Below are 24416 nucleotides of genomic sequence, written 5' to 3' on the forward strand. Positions count from 1 at the left end.
TGAGCAAAGGAAGGCTCAGAATATTTTTAAAGAATTCTTTAGAATTTTTGAGGTGTAAAGCATTAATAACATTTTTCTAAATATATATATATAAAATAGCCTGCAGTGTGTTAGTTCATTAAAGAACATGTTTACTTATTAACTCTGCCTAACAATATCTAATGAACAAAAGTGTAGCAGTACAAATAAGAAATTTGCTGAGCATGTTCTTAAATTTACATAGCAGTGAACTTAAACAGTGAATAAACCTATGAATAAAACACATGAAATGATGTTTAACTTCACTGGTAATCAGAAAAATCAAATTACTTCATGAAGATAACATTTCCGATTGAAAAACATTTTTAAGAGTCAGCTGTTAATATCAAGTCTGGAGAGCAATGTGGAAAAACAGGAACTTTCATACAATATTGGTGAGAGTTTAAATCAGTAAAAACATCAAAGAGCAATTTGGCATAAGCAAATAAATAAGGATCATACTTATGACTTGGCAATTTTTCTTCACAGACAGGTCCCTAGAGAAATGCTTGCAAATAAACATGCAAATGTTCATTTTCTTTGTAATGGCAAAATATCAAAAAAAGCCTAAACTTTCAACAGTAAGAGAATAAATGAGTTATACTCATATAGTGAACTACTATATAATAGTAAAAAATGAATAGAGATGGTTGAAATCACCAAATACACACTAAATTTAAAAAGCAAACTGCAGAGAGAAATGTGCATGCTGAAACCAGTTATATCAAGTGCAAAATGATGCTTTTAGGGTGCATACAGATGTAACAATATAAAAAAACATAAGATTGATAAATAACAAATTCATAATAATGATTACCTTGAGGAATGAAGAAAGGGATAAGAATCAGGGTAGGATTACATAGCACTTTTCAACTATATCTTTAATGTGTTAGTTCTTTAAAAAGAAACTGAAGTGTGACAAATTATTAGAATGTTACAGAGTTAGGTGGTATGTAAATGAAGAGCTCACATTATAGTGGAAGAATACAGGCAGACAAAAAAGTAAAACACAGGGCCTCCCTGGTGGTGCAGTGGTTGGGAGTCTGCCTGCCGATGCGGGGGGCGCGGGTTCGTGCCCCGGTCCGGGGAGATCCCGCGTGCTGCGGGGCGGCTGGGCCCGTGAGCCGTGGCCGCGGAGCCTGCGCGTCTGGAGCCTGCGCTCCGCAACGGGAGAGGCCGCGGCGGTGAGAGGCCCGCATACCAAAAAAAAAAAAAAAAAAAAAAAAAAAAAAGTAAAACACAGATATTAGATGGCAATAAGTGTTGTGGAAAAATAAAACAGAGAAAGAGGACAGGGAGGGTAATTAGGAAATGCCTCTCTGATAAAGTGTTATTGGAGCAAAGCTCTAAAGGAGGAAGTAAGGAAGCAGGTATACCTTAGGGATGCTATGTGGGAGAAACTGTTGTAGACAGAGGGGCTAGGACCTGAAAGCCACTAAGGTGAGTGTCTCATGTCCCAGAAACAACTAGGAGGCCAGCGTCGTAGCTCACTTACATGTACATGCCTATGAGCATGTAATACAGCCTAACTACCCCTTAAATGAAAAGGCTTCCTGTTGCTTAAAAAAAATTTTTTTTTTAAATTTTTGGCTGTGTTGGGTCTTTATTGCTGTGTGCGGGCTTTCTCTAGTTGCGGTGGTGCGCGGGCTTCTCATTGTGGTGGCTTCTCTTGTTGCGGAGCACGGGCTCTAGGTGCATGGGCTCAGCAGTTGTAGCTTGCGGGCTCTGGAGAGCAGGCTCAGGAGTTGTGGCACACTGGCTTAGGTGCTCCGTGGCATGTGGGATCTTCCCAGACCAGGGCTCGAACCCGTGTCCCCTGCATCGGCAGGCAGATTCTTAACCACTGCGCCACCAGGGAAGCCCAGGCTTCCTGTTGCTGACTTTTGATCTTAAAGCTGGTATAGGGGCATATGCAGTGCTATTTTCTGAATGAGTCTGAAGAGATTGGAAATAGGACAGCTGTAATAGTCCTTTGTTCAAAGAGCTAATTGTTTAAAGGCAAGGAGAAAATTTATCATTGTATGAAATAAAGCAGTCCATTCTGAACCTGAATACATAACAACTTACAATCACCTTCAGGTATGGCCTAAGAACTGCTAGGACCCAAACACATCAGCTATTTTACAGTGGTGAAGCTTTCGTACAATCTGCCTTTATTTTCTGCCTGCTTCGTTCACATTCCTATATACTTCACATGTGGAAACACAAGATTCTGAAAAATAAAATAAGGTAACAGCATTTGCCTCAATCTGAGCAAATCTTCAATTCTGAGAAATCCACAAACATTAAAAATAATGTGTGAAAGATAAACTGATGATACTAATAACTCAGAGACTATGTAGATAAATGATCCTAATGGCAATAGCTTATTTAATAAAAACTGATTATTTACTATCCCTGAGTTATTTTAATAAATATGAGTGTTTCTTACATCTACTTAATATTGTGTTTTGTCTGCTCAGAAATCAAAAAAAAAAAAAAAAAAAAACACAGACTCCTCAGACTCCTAAAAATTCTGTAGCTTACCAGTCTATTTGTAGTAAAACATTTAAAAGTTAAATTAAGGTTTACAAATAAACTTTTAAATAAAAAAATACTTCAGATTTTTAAAGGGCTTTAATTAATACTGTGTGCCTCCCCCCACTCCAATTTTTTCTATTTGTATACATCTTGATTCTTCCCGTTCCCTACCAATAGCTTAGAAAAAAATCAGTATTTGCCAGGACTTCCCTGGTGGTCCAGTGGGCAAGATTCCACGATCCCAATGAAGGGGGCCAGGATTCAATCCCTGGTGGGGGAACTAGATCCTGAATGCATGCCGCTACTAAGAGTCTGCATGTGGCAACTAAAAGATCCTGCGTGCCACAACTAAGACCCAGTGCAGCCTAAATAAATAAATAAATAAATAAATAAATAAACAAAATAACAATGATTCTTTAAAAAAAAAATTGTTCATTTAAAAAAAAAATCAGTATTTTTCAAAGGCTGTCCGGTGTTTCTGAAACTTACATTTCTAGTCTCCACGTGAAACAGAATGTTTGTTCACACCTACCTTCTTGCCCAACATAGACAATTCCTTAAAGCTCAGTCAAGTTTTAAGTTTTTGATAAATGTACATTTTTATGTCAGTTTAACAGGCTTGACATAAAAACAGTAAAACCTCTAGGTACTCTCAAGCTTCTAGTTTACTAATACAGCAACCATGGGCAAGCAGAAATAAGGCTTTCCTAAAAACACCACCATTGGGACTTCCCTGGTAGTCCAATGCTAAAGAATCCACCTTCCAATGCAGGGGGCGTGGGTTCAATCCCTGGTTGCGGAACTAAGATCCTGCGTGTGGTGGGGCAACTAAGCCCGCGTGCCACAACTATTGAGCATGCAAGCCTCAACAAGAGAGCACACGCACTGCAACCTACAGAGCCCCCGCACCACAACTAGAGAGAAAACCCGCATGCCACAACTAGAGAGAGAAAACACACACACCACAACTAGAGAGAAACCCAAGCACCGGAACAAAGAGATCCCGCATACCTCAACAAAGATCCCATGTGCCGCAACGAAGACCTGACGCGGTTCCCCCCCCAAAAAAACACCACTATCATCCAAGAGCACGACAGTAGGAATTGCAGCCAGATTATGAGAGAGACATCTTTACTCAGATTATGAGAGATCTCTGCTCAAGACCTCCAACCACAACTGCCCCCTTTCAATTTCAGTGAGACCAAGAAGCATTACAGTGCAGAAACAAGTGGAAGGATGAGAATGCCTCTTCAGAAATCTCAATGACTGGGTCAGCATTTATAGGGGTAAAGAGTGGGTAAAAATTCATCTTGGGGAAGGTAGGAGTTTTACCTACACTGAGAACTGCAGAGTTCTCATTATAGATTCAGATGATGACTATATTGAAAGCCTTAAGCAGACTTTAAAGAAATGAGACCAATCTAAAGAAAGAAGGTAATATTTATCAACAAAACTGTAATTCCACTAGACAGTGAGGACTGTACCAATAAAAAACTGGGGGTTGGGGGTGAAGGAGAATATCCCATTATTACAATAGTGCTTGCCTAGTGAGTTGCCTCACTGTCTGTGAGTAGTACTCTTTGAAGTCCTTCAGTATCTATTGGACCAAAAGCTATTTATTTAGCACCTTTTCATCCAGAAGCTTGAAGAATAAGCTCACCTTAAACAATAAGTTGGAGGTAATGTTTTACCTCTGCATGATAAAGTGGATCCAGTAAATGTTTCCAATTCAGTCCCACTCCACTGAGCAAGTATTTGCTAATTATATGTTATGTACTTGTCAATATACTAAGCACTGGGGATAAAATGGTAAGTAAAAATAGGCTTGGGCCCTGCCCTCAAGGAGTTTATGGTATGGTTGGAAACAATAAACTAACAATATGATAAAGGAGAATGCAGAAGGGACAAATGGTACCAGATGGTACAGGATGGTATGAGAGCCTAGACACTGGGGGATCTGACCTAATTAGAGGTCAGGATATATGCCTCTGGAAGCCCCCAAAAGCCAGAGGTCTCCCATGCTCCTCCTTAGTGACCATGAAAACAGCTTCTTCCTTATCACCTTGACCCTTAATGGCAGTTATATTCTAAATCCTGATCTCTCCAATCACCTCCATCTTTCATATCCATCAGGGAGCTCCATGGGCATGCACATGCAACTCAAATGGATCAGCAGATTACTCATCAGAGCATTCTCCATCCACATCACCAACCTCTAGAAATGTCTTATTTATACCATTTTCTCCACCATCTTTCACGTTTAACCTCATAAAAGCAAAGTTCAAGGCTTAGACTCTGGGAAGATCTGCAGTTCTATATTCCTTTTGCACTTTCCACACACTTCAAGGGAGGAAAGGGAAAACTATGACAGGACAGTAACTTAAAAACAACCTTTCCCACCACCTTTGCAATTTCTGCCTCCAAATGTTACCCGTTCCGACCAACATCAGGGCTGACACTGCGTTGCTTGGAGAGAGGTCACTGGTTAAGTTTTAATTAGCTGAATCAATGTTGTTTTGTTTTTAACAATTTGGTAAATAAAATGAAGTACAGAGAATGATTTATAAGGATGAAATTGGCTCTTTGGTTTTCTTTCAGTGATTCACCATAATATGGAAGTAAAAGCTCTCTATGTAGCCCAGGCTGGGTACCAGCTTCCAACACTTACATGCAGTTTCCTGAAGCTGCATTAGCCACAACTGTTGCCTCAAGCTCTCCTTTCTTCCCTAAATTGCCTCCTGCTTTCGGTCAGTTAGCCCACCCCCACACCAAGAGAAATGTAGGTACTCTGAGTCAAGCCTAAGTGTATGAAGTAAAGTTATAAAATGCAAAAGAAAGAAAAGACAGTAGAATAACTTCATTCTGCCCCATCTCCACATTCTAGAGAAATTGGATTTTCTTTCCTTTTTTATCCAGGAACAACTTGGTCAGTGTCAGAAAGTACAAAGTTTGAGGCGAGGGCCTTAAACATAAAGGTTATTTGTCTGGTTTTCTCTTCCATCTTCTATTCTGCTGCTTCTCAGGTTAAATGCTGACTTGGGTCATCTGGCCTGATCATACTCACTCACTTAAACACCACAACCACCAACCACCCCTCTACCCACCCCCAGCTCTTGCCTATTTAGCTCTTTTCCAGGGTGAAGTGAGTAATTTGAGTTAACTGGCATTCAGCCAGCCTCATATCTCCTCAGCCAAAACCCAGCTGCTTTTGGAGAGAAGGGAAAGGTTGAGCTCTACTTACATTCACCTAGGACTGTCTCCTAACCCTGGCACAGAGAGGTGTTGTTATAGCAAATTCACCCTTCCCTAAGATCATGTTCTCAAGCTCTCATCAAAGATACTAAGTTTCCAGGGCAGAGAAGGCCAAAGGCTACAGCTTAACTGCTTGCTTATATGCATTCTTGACAAAGCCCTCACTCCTCATGTAGGGTAGCCCTCAGAGTTACCAGGGACCCCTCTCAGGATTTAGACCTAAAGGAGGTCCAAAGTGCAAACCAGTGTCAGTGAATCATCTTAGGAAACTGGCTGGTGTGGGAAGGAGGACCTTAACACTTGAGCCCTGAAGACTAACAGGCTTTGCCTGCTATCAGTAACTACTATAAGCTACACAGGAAAACTCTCAAAGATGGACGATTACATAGCTTCTAATAAAATATCCAGTTTTTAAAAAACTCCTACTCCTAACTTCTATTCTTAAATTGTCTGAAACTTTGCCAAATAACACTTTAACATTAGGGACACTTCAACCATTTAAAAGGTCATTATAAAATAAATGTCATTGTTTACTTTGATGCTCATTTCTAGTTGCTATTTAATTTACTAAGTACCAATATTGGAATATTTGAACTTCACAGACCAGATAAACAAGTCAAAGAATCTCTAAAGATTCTTTAGATTCTTTGATTCTCTAAAGATTCTTCCAATTCTAAAAGTCTATGATTTATGAAAGTACCATATAAGTCTTTTACTTCACTAGTTTTTGCTCCCACTTATTATGGTGGGATGCCCAGAATGGTGGAAATGTGATTGAAATTACTATAAACCTAACATTAAACAAACATGATCCCTTCTACAAATTTATTGTTGGAAAATTTTAAATTTCTGTAATAACCCTCCATCCCTCTCCTATCCTCTTCCTGCCTAAGCCTTCATTTCTAAGACTCCTCTCCTAACTAATGGTAAGGAAACACTTGAGGCAAATATGTAAGTAGGAGACAAGTAGGCAGCCTCCTTCTTCAAGTACCTTTGGAAATCTGAGGATTCCAACCAGACAAAAATGAATATAAATTTCTGTAGTAGCCAAGATAGGTTATGCAGTGTTACAGTAACCAATAACCCTAACATCTCTAACTTAAACTTTTAAGTCACTCATGCAACAAGACCAACATAGCTGTTATCTAAACTCTTGAAGTAGCTACCATCTCTATCATTGCCACTCAATGTGCCAGAGAGAAAGAAGAAGGAATATCTCACTGGTGCCTAAATCTTCGTCCAAAAATGATACACTTCACTTCTACTCACATTTTATTGACTAAAGCAGGTCACATTGTCCCACCAACTTCAAGGCAGTAGGGAAATGCAATCCCAACATGGCCCATTAGCAGAGAACCTAGATTGTTTTGAACAGCTTTCACTAAAACAGCTTCAATTCTTCCATCCATCCACTACTTTTTTATTTTTATTTTTTTGGCGGTACGTGGGCCTCTCACTGTTGTGGTCTCTCCCGCTGCGCAGCACAGGCTCCGGACGCGCAGGCTCAGGGGCCGTGGCTCACAGGCCCAGCCGATCCGCCGCAGGCGGGATCTTCCCGGACCGGGGCACGAACCCGCGTCCCCCGCATCGGCAGGCGGACCCCCAACCACTGTGCCACCAGGGAAGCCCCCATCCACTACATTTTTATTCAACAAAACCTTGAATGCTTACCAAATACCAGGCATTCTTTTAGGCATAAAGGTACAGAAGGGGTCAAAATAGTAAAACAAAACAAAACAAAAAAAACCTCATGGAGCACAAATTCACTCCTAGAGCATCACAGTACCAACAGACTCCATTGTAGTACCGTCCTCCCTGTCCCACTAGGCCTTCTTTCTCTTCTCTTTTCTAATAGCATTTTCCTTCCTTTGTCTTTGGCCATCCACCCCTAATCTCATCTAATCTCTAATCTTCAAATCCTATAATCTTCATTTTCTAGGGCACCACTCCCTTCCCCTTTGTTGTAGCTCTATTTTAAAATAAAAGGTTTGGGACTAAGTAGCTTTACTGACATTTTCTGATCATAGTTCCTGGTACTTAGTAAGCACCTTAAAAACTACTGAATGAATTAATGTAAATAACATATTCTACTTGGTAGTAGAAAGTTTTGGAGAAGACAAGCTCTACCCTCAATTTTTCAAAATCTGATCACATTCTGACCCACCAAGTGGGAACATCAGTGATGACTCCTAAATATGGTACTTTCCTTTCCATGCATTCCAAGAGCCTCCCTCTATGGTGAACACATAGGTCTGCCAACATCTGAAGAAAGCAACTGATTTCAACCCACTCAGACTGAAGAAACAAAAACACTTCAGCTTTGTTACAGCTCCTGGTTTGTTTTGCTGAGGTAGTGGAGAACGACTGTGCCACTGAAACAGTATCCTATATAACCAGATGAGTAGGATTCTATAAAAAGTCCTACTAGCCTATATGACAGAAAGTACATATCATGAAGATATGCAATACCCTGACATCACCCTGATTTTACTGTTCTTTACTCCATCCTAGTAGGGTCTATGGCATCTAGCACCACAGCTTTCCAGACTATACATCAAATATAACAGCTGTCACTTTTGAGCTAACCCTGGTGAGGGTCTGAAGAAGGCCACATTGTGCAAGGCCACACAAAACATTTCTGGACCCTCATCAAATGGAGATAACCACATGCTTGGTTAGAGAGTCCCCAACTTTTTTTTTTTTTTAAGAGATATCCTTTTTTTAAAAAAAAGTTTATTTATTTTTGGCTGTGTTGGGTCTTCGTTGCTGCGTGTGGACTTTCTCTAGCTGTGGCATGCAGGGGCTACTCTTGGTTGCGGTGTGCGGGCTTATTGCGGTGGCTTCTCTTGTTGCAGAGCATGGGCTCTAGGCACGTGGGCTTTAGTAGTTATAGCACGTGGGTTCAGTAGTTGTGGCACACAGGCTTAGTTGCTCCGCAGCATGTGGGATCTTCCCAGACCAGGGCTTGAACCCATGTCCCCTGCATTGGCAGGCAGATTCTTAGCCACTGTGCCACCAGGGAAGCCCCCCCCGCCCCCAATTTAAAAAAAAAGATTCAGAACGGCATACAACTTTTCTGGAATATCTGTCCTCCTTTGTTCCTCATTTTCTCTGGACCTGAACAAAGCTTGCAAAATAAAAAATAGTGTAAGTTTCCTTTCAGATTCACACTATGGTTTGGCACTGCTGAAAAATTCCTGTCTGATTTCACTAACCCTATACTAAAAAAAATTAAAAACCAAAGAAACATGAAGAGATCTGAAGTCTCATCCAGGATCTGCGGCTAAATTGGCTTTGTAATCAAAGCATCTCAGATTTCTACATCTTAGTTCCTCATAAGGAAAATGATGGAGCTAAACTACGTGATTTCTATGGTCTCTTCCAGCTCCAAAATGTTTTAAGTTTAGTGAAAGGCTCAGGATTTCTACTCCTGATTAGAATGCAGAAAGTTGCAAGACACCATTACTCTCACCCTATAAACCATGATAAGCTGAATAAGCTACAAAATTGTAGCTTTGTTTTGTTTTTAAACATCAGGGGACTTCCCTGGTGGCGCAGTGGTTAAGAATCCACCTGCCAATGCAGGGGACATGGGTTCAAGCCCTGGTCCGGGAAGATCCCACATCCTGCGGAGCAGCTAAGCCTGTGTGCCACAACTACTGAGCCTGCACTCTCGAGTCCTTGAGCCACAACTACTGAGCCTGCGAGCTACAACTACTGAGCCCGCAAACCACAACTACTGGAGCCCGTGCACCTAGAGCGCATGCTCCGCAACAAGAGGAGCCACCACAGTGACAAGCCCTCGCTCACCACAATTAGAGAAAGCCCGTGCACAGCAACAAAGACCCAATGCAGCCAAAAATAAACAAATAAATTTTTTAAAAACACCAGAAAGTTAAGGTTGCAAAGATCTCTAAATAAATTAAGTTCCAGAAAATGTCAAGCTCTTGATAAGACAAGAGACCATGGCTATTCTCATTCCTGGCAAAGTGGCAAGAAAACAAGAAATTTTCCAATAACAGGACTAAGAAGAAAGCAGCCAAATTTATAAAAAAATTTTACTGGCCGAATGTGGATTCAGGTAACAGATTAGAATACAGAGGAAACCCAGTTACAAGCCCCACCTGCCAATTCTTCCCCATGGGTCCTCACTAAGTGCACAAGTCTGAAGCCAAGGCCGGAAAGCTGAGAGAAAATCTCATGAAGCATGTTAAGTCTCCACTGTGTACAAGACAGATGCCCTCTTAAGGTAGAGGCCAAGACAGGAATATGAGATAAACCCCTCCAAGTCACTCTGAATGTAAGACAGATATTCTTCATTAGAAAATGGGCAAAAACATAAGTTAAAGAAAACCTGAGGTGGTACTGAAAAGCGAAGAAAATGTCCAAGCAATCCAAAGAGCTGGCAGCTAGGCTGAAAAGTAGAGAGCCCCAAGGTTCAGAAAGCTGACAGGGCAAGCAGAAGTATGTGATGAGAAAATGGACAAAAACTTTCCAAAACTGATAAAAGACATTAACTCACAGACCTGGAAGCTCAATGAACAGCAAACAGGATAAATACAAAGAAACCCATACTTAGGCACATCATAAACTGTTGAAAACTGGGGGGTGGGAAGGGCGGAAGAGCAACTCTTAAAAGTAACTATGGAAAAAAGAAAAAGTATATACTAGGGAAAAACAATAGAAACAATGGCTGATTTATCATTAGAAACAATGAAAGACAGAAGACAACAGAACCACCTTTCAAGTTCCAAAAGAAACTATTAACCCAGAATTCTACATCTAGGAAAACATACTTCAAAAATGATGAAATAGAAACATTTCAAAGAAACAAAAGGGAAAAGAACTTGTCTCCAACAGACTTTCACTACAAGAAATGCTAAAAGAAGTTGGTTACAGTGAAGGAAAATGACACCAAATGGAACCCCAGATCTGCAGAAAGGAACAAAATCCCCAGAAAGGGTAAATAATTAGAAAATACAAAAAGCCTTAAAAACAAAACAAAACACATGTTTAAATGTCTTTAAGAGACTATTGATTGTTTAGAGCAAAAATAATAATGTACTGTAGCGGTTATAGCACATGTAGAAGTAAAACATAAGAGCACAACGTGCTAGTAAACTGAATCATGCAATCGTAAGGTTTGCAGTGCTAGTGAAGTAGTTTATATTATTCAAAACAGACTGCGATAAATAATGGAAGGCTCATGGGTCATCTTTAAATAACTTCTCCGTTTTTGGCCATTATGTATACTTACTAACATGCCCATCAATGGGGAATAAAGGGAAGGAAAAAGAAAACTAAGTAAATCAACAATTATACGGAATCATTTATTTTGCCAAGCAGTTGTGTACTTTTACATCAATAATAATACAAACTAATACACTAACATTTAAATACCACGGATTCGGGACTTCGCTGGCGGTTGGGTGGTTAAGACTCGGAGCTTCCACTGCAGGGGGGCATGGGTTCAATCCCTGGCCTGGGAACTAAGATCCCACGTGCCACACGGCATGGCCATAAATACATACACATATACGTACATACATACATATATACATACCACAGATTCACTGACCCTCCCAAAGAAGATAGAAATTAACCATGTTACTCAAGATAAGTACACATATTTTATTATTTTTTCCCAAATATTTTAACTGAAATAATTTTGAGGCACTCTACTTTCTACTTTAAAAGTATATAATTTTTAAGAATTTAAGGACTTCCCTGGCAGTCCAGTGGTTAAGACTCCATGCTCCCAATGCAGGGGGAACTGGTTTGATCCCTGGTCAGGGACTAAGATTCTGCATGCCACGTGGTGCAGTCAAACTTTTTTTTTTTAAAAAGAGTATTTTAAAAGCTACATTATGGAGTACAGCTCAAAAGTTCTAAGTTAACGATATAAATAACATTATCTGGTACATATTTATCCTACATTATCAGCTTTTATAAAAGTAATTAATGAAAAACATTTGTATTATAAAGGAAGTCACAGCACTGAACATGAGAATAGAATTTTTTTAACAGTTGAATTTTAAAAGAATTGAATAAACAATAGCAAGCTTAAGAACACAGTATGTGTGAAGCATACTACTCTTACACTAAATCCTCCTAACAACACTGCAAAATGGGTCCTAAGATCTTTAGAGAATTTAAATAATGCATTAAAAATCACATATCAGTGAGAGCCAGAATTTGAAACTCAGGTTTCAAATCAAAGCCCATGACCGTCTCTCAAATAGTAATGTAATTTACTGACAAGTACACTACACATTCCTTCCCAACCCTTTAATGGTAGAGTATATTTCTTACAGACAGAACATTCTTCTGCATAACCAAAATATAATCATCAAAGTCAGGAAATGAACACTGGCATAGTACTACTATCTAGTACTCAGATCCCATTTAAGTTTTTACAATTGTACCAATAACGTACTTGAGAGCTAAATAAGCCCAGTTCAGAATCACATGTTACAATGACTACAATGCAATCTTTAATGTACTTTTTCCCTTTAGAAGTTTAAGGGAGTCAAACAAACATTTTATACAGTGCACAAAAATTTACTGAGCACTTGGCATGTGTCAGGCACTGTTTCCTGGTACAGTGGAGAATAAGACAGTTAAAGGTTCTTCTGCTTCCAAAGACTTTACATTCTAATGAGGAAAGACTAACAAGTAAACAACTTCGACTGGGTGGCTTGGAAATGGCCATCTAAGGAACTGAAGCCTGAATAGTAAGATAGAACCAGTGTTGCTAAGAGATGGGAAAAGAGTGTTCCAAACAGAGGAAAAGGCAAATACAACCTAGAGCAGGACATAACTTGGTATTTTGGAGGAAAAGAAAAGATGCGACAGCATCCTGAGCATAGGGAGCAGGGACTGATGGCAAACACAAGAGGCAGGATTCTGAATTTTATAACTAAGAAAGCTACTGAAGGATTTTAAGCAGACAATTGGCATGGTTTCATCTCCATTTTTAAAAGATGATTCTGGCTACCGGGAGGAGAATGCACTGAAGAAGATGGTCAAGTGAAAGCAGAGACCAGTTAAAAGCTATTTCAGTAGGCCACATGAGATGATGGCGACTGAGATTAGGCTGGTAGAAATGAAGATGTAATACAGGAGACAAATCCAAATGATATTTTGGAGACCAAGAAAACTTGATGATGGATTAGATATGGTGGATAAAGGGAAAAACAGGTTTTAAGGATAACTCCTAGGTGACAATTACTGAGATGGGGAAGACTTGGAGAACAATATGGGAGAAAGAGGTCTATTTTGGACATATTAAGTCTATTTAGGTGAGAAGTCTAAACCAGAAACACACACTTGAGAATTATTCACATATAGATAGTATTTAAAAAACTAAATTGGGGCTTCCCTGGTGGCGCAGTGGTTGAGAGTCTGCCTGCCGATGCAGGGGACGTAGGTTCGTGCCCTGGTCCGGGAGGATCCCACATGCCGCAGAGCGGCTGGGCCCGTAAGCCATGGCCGCTGAGCCTGCGCTCCACAGCGGGAGAGGCCACAACAGTGAGAGGTCCGCGTACTGCAAAAAAACAAACAAACAAACAAAAACTAAATTGAATGAGACATCCTATGGAAAGAATCAAGAGAAGGGGGGGGGAAAGGTCCAGGACTAACCTCTGGGATATGCCAATACTTAGAGGCAGGAGAGGAGAGAGAAGCCTGTAAAAAAAAAATGTATGACAAAGTGTGAGGTAGGAGGAAAACAGGAATATGCATCCCATAAACTACGAGAAGAAGGCGAATAGGCAGAAAACTGTGGTCAATAATACTGAATACTGCTTGCTGCAAGATCCTTTAAGATAGAACTGGTAAATGGATATCACTGGGAACCTTGACTAGAGTACTTTCAGTGGTGAGATGCTGATAGAAACCAGTCTGGAGTTGAAGAGCAAATGAAAGTGGAGAGAGCACACAAAGACAGTTCTTGAAAATCTGCTTGAAAGAGGATCAGAGAAATGAGACAGTAGCTAGAGAAGAAGAATGTGGAATCAGGAGAGGGTTTATAACAACAAATTTCTCTTCTATATCTGCACTGTCTAATACAGAAGTCAATAGCTACACATGGCTACCAAGCAACTGAAATGTAGCTAGCATGACTGAGGAACTGAATTTTTTTAAATTAATTTTTGTTTAAATAGCCACATGTGACTAGTGGCTATATTGGACAGCACAGCTCTAGAGCACATTTGTATACCAATAAAGATGGCCCAATAGAAAGGGCAAAATCCACGATGCGGGCAAGAAATGAGTCCTTAAGTCAAGAGAAGGAATCTAGAGCACAAGCAGAGGAATGTACAAGGGATATAACATGAATAAAGCAAGGCATGAAGCCATGTAATCAGTGGGAACCAGCAAGACTTAAAATCAGAATATCCCTTAAGTTTGGTTGGAATCTTAAACATAAGACTAAATACAGAAGGCTATAAAAAGCTAAGCACAAGGGGAAGGGAAGATAATTCAAATTTACTATCTATTAAGTGACAGGCACTTTCCAAAATGAACTACTTCTGTTACTCAGAACCAACACCTTTTAAGTCTCATTTTACAAATAAGAACACTTTTGCTCCGAGAGGTAAATCAAGTTCACTGAAATCGCACATATAGTATATGTCAAGATCTGGACACAGGCCACTCTGATTTACTCTAGGGTTAGAATCTTACCACTGCATAAGGTGGGAGGTTAAGAACCACTCAATGTTTCTATGCCTGGAAATAACATAACAAATGGCAGACCAATCTGGCAGCTTATCAACAAGCGGAAAAAAAGCCTGAAGGTACTAGGCCAGAGGCAAAACCGTCCCCTCAATGCTATCTGCAAGATAATTAAGGAACATTTACTTAACAGGTTATTTTTAATACTTTTAAATCCAAGTGAAAATATCTTTATTGACACAAATGGGAAAATGCATATTCTTACAACTTTGAGTGTCTACATTACTGAACACAGGAGTATCAATCAGAAAATTGGCACTGTTTTATAATAACTACTAAAATAATATCTGGGTATAGTAGAAAAGCAGGTAGTTAGAAACCTACCATCTCTCCAATTTGTAAATGAAGAGGGAAATTATTAAATTAAGCCTAATCAGTTTTTTTTTTAAGGGGTGATAAAAATATTTTACATTTTAATATTATATGAACTCTCAACTCGACACATTTGTCAAAACTTATCAAACGGTACATCTTAGGATCACACTCACCATGCCATAAATTCATGCATATCATAGTTTTAAAATAAATTGCATATTTTTCATAAGTTATCAATTGCTTTTATAACATATCTATTTAATAAGTACCTAATACTTTTCTCAAGAATCAAGGAGAAAGATTAAATTTTTTTCCTTCAAAAAAACCTTCTGTTAGAAGAAAATTATACGTTAAAAGCCTAATCAGTTATTAAATTACAGCTTAGACTATTTTAAATTTAGTGTGGGCAAAGATCATCTAAATCTGTGCTATCCAATATGGTAGCCACTAACTTCATGCAGCTATTTAAGTATAAATTAATTAAAATTACATATAATTAAATATTCAGTTCCTCAGGTGCACTGGCCACTGGTCAAATGCTCAACAGTCACATGTAGCTAGTGGTTATCTCATTGGATAGCACAGAATAAAACATTTCTATCATCACAAAAAGTTCTACTGGACAGTGATTAGATCCTCAATCTTCCTTTTGACTTTTTTTTCAGGAGGGCCAATGGAAAGAGCAACTCAGAAGACCTTAGGTTTCCAAATCAGTCACTAACCAGCTGAGCAACTTATGTATGGTCACTTAGCAGTGCTTCCAGAAATGAATGTGCATTTGAATCACCTGAGAATCTAGTTAAACTGCAGGTTCTAACACAGTAAGTCTTGAAATGTGGTCGAGATTCTGCACTTCCAACAAATTCCCAGGTGCTGCTAATACTGCTTCTCCAGAAAGCACCCTGTGAGTAACAAGGTCTAAGATTACTCTGGGCTTCAGTTTCTTTAGCTGTCAAATGATGTACCTGGGGGAAGATAATACCCATGACCCCTCTGTAAAAACTAACATTTTATAGTTTTATGGTTGTAGAGAATTAAATGCACACAGATTTCTCATACTCTTGAAAAGGCAGTCTCTTCCCTGAAGTAAATGCTAGGATTCTAACAATTTTTGTGATACCATTTTTTCCCCATAAAAAAATATCAAATTTAAATGAGTATCAATGGGAAAATGTGATTTGCTACAGACAATCAGTCTCGGTACTACTTTTCAGAAACAGATTTAAAAGGCTGACATGTATACAAGACAAACCTTTCGAAATGCATCACCTCCACATGACAAGCAACTCCCAGGGAAAAAAAGTAACTACAATTACATTATTGTTTTTATAAAGTCTCAGTCAGGGCTCTGAGCAATAAAACCGACCAAAATCCCCATACCCCTAGCAGGTAGTGGAGTAATGTAACAGCCCACAAAACAGGCTGAAGGAGCTGACAGTGGGGAGACAACAATGCTACAAAGAATTTACTTTTGAGGCATCTTCTATTTTAACACGGGCCGTACATTAGGCAATGCAAACAAGGAACTGGATAGCAGCGGTGAGGCTCATAGTTTCATAAGGCAATACCTCATAGAAAGGAGATAGGCTAACACACCCAGTTTATAAATTCTGAATGAAGCATGACAGGTAATTACCTATATTCTCAAAAGACACACACTGGAAATACATGTTCAACCTCTAAATGACAGGATTCTTTGAAAATCTATAATGCTTTTTTAAATTTGTATTTTTAGATTTCCTTTAGTAGGAAATACAGTTTAAAGTTTGAATTAAACTTTACTAAAGTTTCCCTATATAAATCATACAACGTTCTTCCAAAATCTCTCCAAAGATTTGATTCTCATTAATACACTTTACTGCCCACAAAACCCTTCAAATAAATCACTGAGAAGATAAATCATATATACAAAGAAAAACTTGGGAGTGGGGAATTTTTTCTTACTTTTAAAACAAATTGCTATCTCAATCTTTTTTCCCTCAATCTTACTTTAAGCCAACCTGCTAAACAATGGCTTTCTACAATGGTCAACATATTTTATTACCAAATTTCAATTAAGTCCTAAATTTGGAGGTGTACATTCAGCTTATCTTAGAAAAAGACTGATGAAAAAATAGTGTCTATAACAATAGCTATTCTAAGTTCTTTATTAAAACAGCAAATTCACGTAGATCAGGAGAAACACTAAACATAATTCCATCAGAGTGAAATGTTCATATTAAGAGCTTTATCTGATTAAACACTGCTGTGCTTTTACAACACTTATTTAAACTATAGTAATTTCTAGATATTATAAAGATAACTTTTACATTACCAGTGAAAACAAAACGTTAATTTCTATCCACACCATAAAAGTACTATCTGTCCTTTGTAAATAATCCATAAGAAATCTCTCTCAATAATAACCAAGGAACTGCTAGTATCAAATATTTAATTGCAGCAACTGACCAGCAATTAATTTTACCTTTCCTCTCAACAAATATTACAAAATTCCACCTGCAGGATATATATCCTTTTAAAATGCAATTTAAGAAGCCATTACTTTTTTACAGAAACTGTGGCTCCTGTATGAGAGAGACAATTATAATGTGTACAGGAGCATTTTAGCCTATCATTTAAAAAAATACAGTGTGTAAAAAAAAAAGGCCACGTAGCAGTCCGTGGGCAGGATGAGTCATCACCCAACTCAAAACTTGCAGCACTTCTAAGCTTCCTCCTACCCGACCCCATCCCCTTCAGCAATGTACCCTGAGTCAGCAAACCTTCCTATTTTGTCAGTTATGAATTCTCACGATGCTTAAATGAACTTATGCAAAATGCTGCAACACTTTTAGTACTAACATTTGTCATTAGAACATGTGCTTTTCCTATTATAAAATTAACTGATCTTCAATCTTCTCTGGATTCTTTCTTAATCACAGAAAGTAGCAAACACTTTTAATCCCCTTTTGCAAATAAGTGAACTGCAAAATATGGTGATATATAATGGTTCTTCTAAATAATTCTCCATTTCCCAGAGTTTTTTTTTTCTGAACAGTAATACTTAGGTGATTAAAACGTATCCTGCTCAAATCTGGCATATTTCCTAGATGACTGCAATTACTGAATTTAGGACACCAATAAGCAATTTTACCAATTTTACCAAGTTTCACAAGGCAATTCTTATTAAGTGATGTAACACATATATGTAAAAGGACTCCACGTTCCTTGGCACATAGCAAGCCCTTTGTAAACATGTTTGAACAACTACCCGTTAAAGACGTGTAAAGTCCCTGCCATCCAGTTAGAAATCATATTTCAAACATAAATATCTGACATTGCTACGAAGAAACTCTAGAGGCAGTTCCCTTTCAGGGCCCAGTCCTGTTCGGTCCCTTCATTCTTCTAGTCAGACCATCTCAGTTTCCCAACGTTAGAGAGAATGTGTCCAATCAGAACTTTAAAAAATGACACGGCTAGGCAAATCAAACAATCAGAAAACTACTCTGAAACTGTTTTCGCTCCATTTTGTCCCCTGTTAATTTTTGTTTCCCTTGACAAACCATCTTGTACCTGTAAAAAAGTTAACACTCAGACTGACTTTGGGGTGCATTTTTAGCACTGAAGGAAAGAACATGAATTTTGCTGCAAATGCAGTAGGCTTCTAATTCCACCTCACCGGTTTCCCTTTACTGGACCTTTTCCAATGAGCGAGCAAAGGAAAAAATAAAACAGGAAAGGAATAAAAAATATCCTGCTTCGGGGCGCTCCCACATAACACCTGAACCAGTCTTACTAAGCCAAGGAACAAAAGGTGGCCAAAACGCCCTTACTTTTCAACGCACCTCACCAAGTCAGGGAAAAATGCACAGCGGAGCGAGGAGGCCCCTTTTCAGTGAACTGACAAAACAAGTTTTCATTTGGGGACCTTAATGGACCACCACCGCTCCACGTCCCGAACGCAGCTCAGGCAAGGCTGTAGTAGAGGAGGAGGAAATTAGGAATTCCGATTCAGACGACTTTTTCTGTACCTCCTTTACGGCCACACTCAACTCGGGCAGAGGACTTCAGGGCTCTGAGCCGAGCCGGGTGAGCGGCGCGCTACGCAATTTGCCGAGTGCACTGGAGACTTTGCCCGGCCGGAGTCAGCTGAGGCCGAGTCACCCGAGTGGGATGGGGGAGGAGACGCGGGAGCATTTCGAAAGGCAGAGTGCCAGGAAGGCGAGACTCCGCGCCACCTCATGCTCCCGGGGCGGACCGCCCCTCCCGGCCGCCGCCCCGGGCCTGCCGGCGGGGCCGGGCCGGGCTTCGAACCCGCGGACCCGGGCGCGGGCGGCAGTGCGGCAGCCGGAAAGCGGGGCCCCAGGGCCGGCAGTCGCAGCCGGGCCCGGAACCGGGGCCGGCGAGGGGCGTGCCGGGTGGGAGGGGCGCGCCGGTCGCACTGCCGGCCCCACGCGGGGACCCCGGCCCGCCGCCCGCCGGCCCGCGCGGGGCCGCGCCGGCCAGGCCCGAGTTAACGAGCCCGCGGGCGGGCCGGGGGCGGGCGGGAGACGGAACAAAAGCGCCTTTGTTGAGCGGCTGCAGCCGGAGGGTCACACACAATGGAGGGAGCCGGCTCCGCCGCCGCCGCCGCCGCCGCCGGGCCCGCCGCGGCGCCCTCCCGAGCAGCCCCGCCGGCGCGCCCTGCACACGTACACACACATACTCACGGGACTTCTCCGACTCATGGAGGGAGTGCGGGGCCCACGGACAGCCCCCAGTGTCGGCTCAGGTCTCCGGCTGTGCTGGCGGCAGCGGCGTCTCCGAGGCTCTCGCTTTGCCGCAGTCGCCGCCATGTAACCCCGACCCGCGAGAGAGGGCGAGGAAGAGGGGGCGGGGTTTTCCCGGAGCCACGCCCCCTCACGTCACAGGCTCACTCCACGGGTTTCCCCGCCCCTGCCCCCAGTGCAGCCCCGCGCGCCGGCGGGCGCCGGAATTTTCAACGCCCGTGCCTGGGTTCCGCGCGGCACAGGGGCTGCAAGAGAGGCACGCGGGCTCGTTAGGCGTCTCGCGTGAGGTGGGGTGGGGTGGACTGGACTGGGCCGGGCCGGGGGGCTGGCGCGTAGGTAAACAGACGGGCCCTCTTCGCGTTACGTGCCCCAGCATTAGAGGGCGAAGTGACCAAACTCCTTGGGAGCGTTTACTGCGCCCCTACTACGTGCAAGGTACTGGACAACCTAGAGGAATAGGGCTTTGTCCCCGCCTCCGGGGAACTAGGAGGCTGGACCTGAAGATATATGGGCTATAAAGCAGCTGCCATCGTACAAGGCAAACGCGTTAAAGGTCAGGTGCTAAGGAAGCCTTCTAAATGAGGTTGCCACTGGTGACCTTTCAGCTAAATGAGAAGGAGCCCATGAAACCAGAGGAGTTGAAGGGATGGCTTTTCCTGGGGAGGGAACAGGATGAGCAAAGACAGGGAAGAGGAGAGCACCCGGCTTGTTGCAGGAAGTGGGACTAGGCCAGTTTGAGGGAAGTGTAGAATTTGAGCAGGAAAGTACTGTGAGGTAAGTGGGAAACGTAGATTGGTGCCTTCTTGGGCCCACTTGGACGAAAAGCAAGCTTATTTTATCCATCATGGCTTACTGAATCCGAGAAGCCTTCTAGTGTTTATGTGAAGTGTATGTAGGTATTTATGAAATTAGAGACGCAGGTCAACATATTTTTTCAGTGACTTACTTATTCACCGTTCCTGATGAGAACCAAACGTTTGGCAGCCCTTTATCCTTTATTATGCGCATACTCAAGCTTCAAGCACGAGGCAAAGACGACCACTTCAAAGGTAACCTAGTGGCTTGAAATTAAGTGGTTGGGATGGAGTTTGAATGTTTTATATTTTTTATATTTAAAACAATACCATCTGAATACCAGGTGTGGAGGGCACAGTGAGTAGGTAAAACCAAGAGAAAGGGGAAGGTTGTCCTAACCACAGGATTTCTTATTTCTGGATGCAGCCTTTCTGAGACAGGAGCTCCTTCCCTGTGACCATTGTACATCCCTGCTGCCCCTACTGTAGGCTCCCCTGAGATTCCTAAGACACCTTTCCTCCCCCATCCATCAATGTTTGATCACTAGGAGGAGGGGGTAGAGGATAAGTACTGTGCCTTCCTTCGAGGTTATAACAACTTCCGTCAAAGACCACCAAAATAACCTGTTGATCAAGCAGAGCCAAGTGTATTCCTTACAGGAGGTAAGAGAAACCACTGTGTTGACAGACTCTTAGTAGCATCTCAAAGAGGGAGGTCAAGAGTGGGATGGCTTCAGAGGGTCAGGATTAATTTAATACAGGTCTTTCAATGAAAGCATGATTGAGATGGGACTAAATTTGTTATATAATCTTTTAGAATTAGTAGACACAAGGAGGGGGAGAGTTTTGAAGCAAACCTAGAAAAGTCAACAATGGTTTGATAAACCCAAGAGTAATTTTGTTGAGGAGGGGTGTTTACCCTGATGAAGGCTAGGTCAGTTGTAGTCTGTTGTTCAGTTAAATGGACTTTGAGGAAGTTCTTGAAACTGCAATAAAGTTACTTGCAACTTCATTTTTTCAGGCAAAAATTTCTTGGAATTGAAGTCATGTTTATGCAGATGTTAGGGTTGTAAAGTCATGTTGAGGTAGTCCTAATCCTATTGTGTGGCTGTAAATAGTCTAAGTTCTCAGTAGTTTTTCAAACTGCCATACACAGTGAAATCATTTTGGTGGATTATGATCTTCATTTTTTTCTTAATGAAATAGAGGGAAAAAAACCAAACTAGAGACCATAGCCTATAACAAAGGGTAAACACTGTTTTGTGAAACTTTTGTTTTGGTTATGTATCATATTCCAACAAATCTAAAATGTCATCAATTACAACAGACCATTATTTTATGTACTATGAAGAAAGCAAAAACTATCAAAATAATGATACCCTATTGCTACATTCTGATCTCAGATATTAAAATGGAGGAAGTACTTCTTAAAATTGTTGAACTATAAGGTATCTATAAATGTGCCAGTTGGATTACAATGGTACTATTTATTGCTCATTATTGCTATGAGCTATGTTATTGTTAAAAAGAGTTTGAAAGCCACCGTTATAGTGGAAGAATGCAGGAAAGGAACAGGTAAAGTACACCATAAGGCAGCTTGAGATTAGTGTGTCCTGAGCAGAGATGCAAGTTACCTGCTGTTGTTGGAAGAACAATTGATAAAGGACTGGGAACATCAGGAAAGTTCCAACAAGAAGACAAGAGTATTTGAGCTGGGCTTGATTCCATCAGGAAGTATGAAGAAAAAAGAAATTTCAGGATGAGAGGGCAGAGTGTACAAAGGCATGAATGTGCTGGGCACACTTTGGTAAGAAGTCTGACAGGCCTGGAGGAATGAAGGCAAGTTAGCACCAGTTGAGAAGGCCTTATTTGGATGCCAGAACTTTTGGATGTATGTTAAAAGGCAGAAGGAGAGGAATGTAGATGATTCAACTAACTAGTATTTTAGAATGATAATTCTGCTATGAATGGGAAGGGTAGATTAGATGAGCAAGAGGTTGGCAACAGGAAGAGGGCAGGAGGATCCATTGTTGTTTTCTGCTCTGTATCCAGTCTGCTTTACACTGGTAACAATACTCTAATGTCCTTTAAGGAGCCCTTTCCTGTATAAGTCAGAATTCTTTTTGTTACAGTGGCAGAAAACCCAATCCAAACTCTGGTTTAAGCATGAGAGAAAGAGAGAGAATGTGTCTCTATTGGGCACAGAAAGGGGATGACAATACAAGTGATATTCTTGGAGCCAGATCAACTGGACTCCATGAGGGGAAAGTCTTGAGTTACCCAGTTGCTCCCATTTTGCCTATTTGAGTTTAAATTCCCTCATTAGACTACTTGTTTTATCTTTTTCCATTTTGATGACCATCTTCCCATGAAAATAAACTGTCAATATCTTGATTTTCAAGATGAAGGGAAAAGCAGATTTTAGAAATAAGACCACTAAGCTTGATGCCAATTCCTGGAAATTTTCTAATGTTAATCATTGAACACGATATGTTAGGGAAAATGTAACAATAGGAGTCATCATGGATTCTTGTCAAGTAAATCATGACAAAGAAATACCACTTCCTTTCTTGATAGGATTATTACATTACTAAACAAAGATGTTGGTCATTTCAAAATGTCAAGACACTTTTGTGGATAAGATTGAGAAATATGGGTTTAGATAATTGCAGAGAATTGATTCAAAGAGTGCTAATTACTGGAGTGACATTAATCTTGAGGCCTCAAGTTCTTAAGAAGAGCAATGCAGATTTGTCCTCCTTTGTCCAGACCTGAGCGATGTTTCTATCAATGTTTTGAGTTAAGATATCAAATTTGAGGAAGATATAGAACTCAAATCAGAATATGATGACAGAATAGTTACTCAAAATCATGATTTTTCTTTTAAAGAAGATGACATTTGGCTGTAATAAATATAAAGTATAGTATCTTTGTTCAGAAAAATCATTTGAAAGGGGCCAGGATTTGGGGAACAGCTTGACCTTGTAATGTAACTATAAGTTACAGATATTCATGCAGTGTGAGCTGTCACCAAACAACTAACAAAATGTAGACTGTGTTAATGCAAAACAGTGTTCAAGTCACGGGGACACCAGACCTATGCTATTCAGCTCAGGATGTCTGAACTCATGTGTTCAAATATAGATACCACATAAAAAGAGCTACCTTGCATAACAAATCAGAATTCATTAGGAGGAGACATCTAGGAAAAGTGTGGAAACCATTTTTTCTCTGAAGAAAAGATGAGGGAATTGGGTCTGCTTAACCTGCAGAAAAGCAATTTGCTAAAGGGTTGTTATGCGGAGAAGAGAGTAGATTTATTCCATGTTGCCCCGGAGTTCAAATCTAAGACCACCAGGAGGGCTATTACAGAGAGAAAGATTTTGACTCAGTGTAAGAAAGGACAGTTTTGGATATTGGAACTGAGCTACAATGGACAGGACCTCCTGGTGAAGTGAGCACTGCGTCAGTGGAAGCATTCAGTCAGAAAACAATGGCCACCTGTCAGGGATGCTATAAAAGAAATTGCTGGGAGGAGGAGGGACCTGCAAAGAGGTGATAACATCCAAGGTCTTCTCTCACTCTTGATAGAAGCTTCTGTGTGTCGATGTTTATACTCTTAATTTAAAATGATTACTTTCCCAGACATGGTTTCTAAAAGAACACATTGTAATTTGATTTGTAAACAAAAGAACTTTCCACTGAATAAATTGGTTGCCAAGTACAGTTGATTCTTGTCTTTTGTGGTAGTTATGTTCTGTAAGGTCACTTTGAACACTGAATTAGTAACTGCTGAACCATTGCTTCTAAGGGAAATACAGGATTAGTTTCCTGCAAACCTCTGGTCATGTTTTCAACAACCAGTCAATACATAACCTTGTTTTATGTGTGCTTCTATTTAAAGACATCTTATTTAATATATGTTGTTGATTCATTAACATTGAACTCTGACCAATAGCACTGTAACTCATGCTGAATGAAGCTTATCTAACACATTTTCTCCGAAAGACATATCACAGCTTTCTTAAAT

The 24416-nt window shown here is 40.6% G+C and overlaps 1 protein-coding gene across 5 annotated transcripts in view; it reads right to left on the reverse strand.

Moving 5' to 3' along the window:
- Positions 1 to 19840, reverse strand: part of MAPK6 (mitogen-activated protein kinase 6) — a 34885-nt gene extending 15045 nt beyond the window's left edge. Inside the window, exons 1-2 of one of the 5 annotated variants that reach the window (XM_067029860.1) lie at positions 19533 to 19700; positions 2086 to 2230 (exon numbers count right to left, since the gene is read on the reverse strand). The gene's annotated coding sequence lies outside the window, so the exon portion shown is untranslated. Of the gene's footprint in view, positions 1 to 2085; positions 2231 to 18668; positions 18940 to 19532 lie in introns of those variants that run through there. The other 4 variants (XM_059056238.2, XM_067029859.1, XM_059056239.2 and 1 more) reach the window with 4 other exon arrangements.
- Between the last annotated feature and the right edge of the window lie 4576 nt (positions 19841 to 24416).

Source organism: Kogia breviceps, chromosome 3, assembly GCF_026419965.1.
Source record: "Kogia breviceps isolate mKogBre1 chromosome 3, mKogBre1 haplotype 1, whole genome shotgun sequence".
In the NCBI taxonomy this organism is placed as follows: domain Eukaryota; kingdom Metazoa; phylum Chordata; class Mammalia; order Artiodactyla; family Physeteridae; genus Kogia; species Kogia breviceps.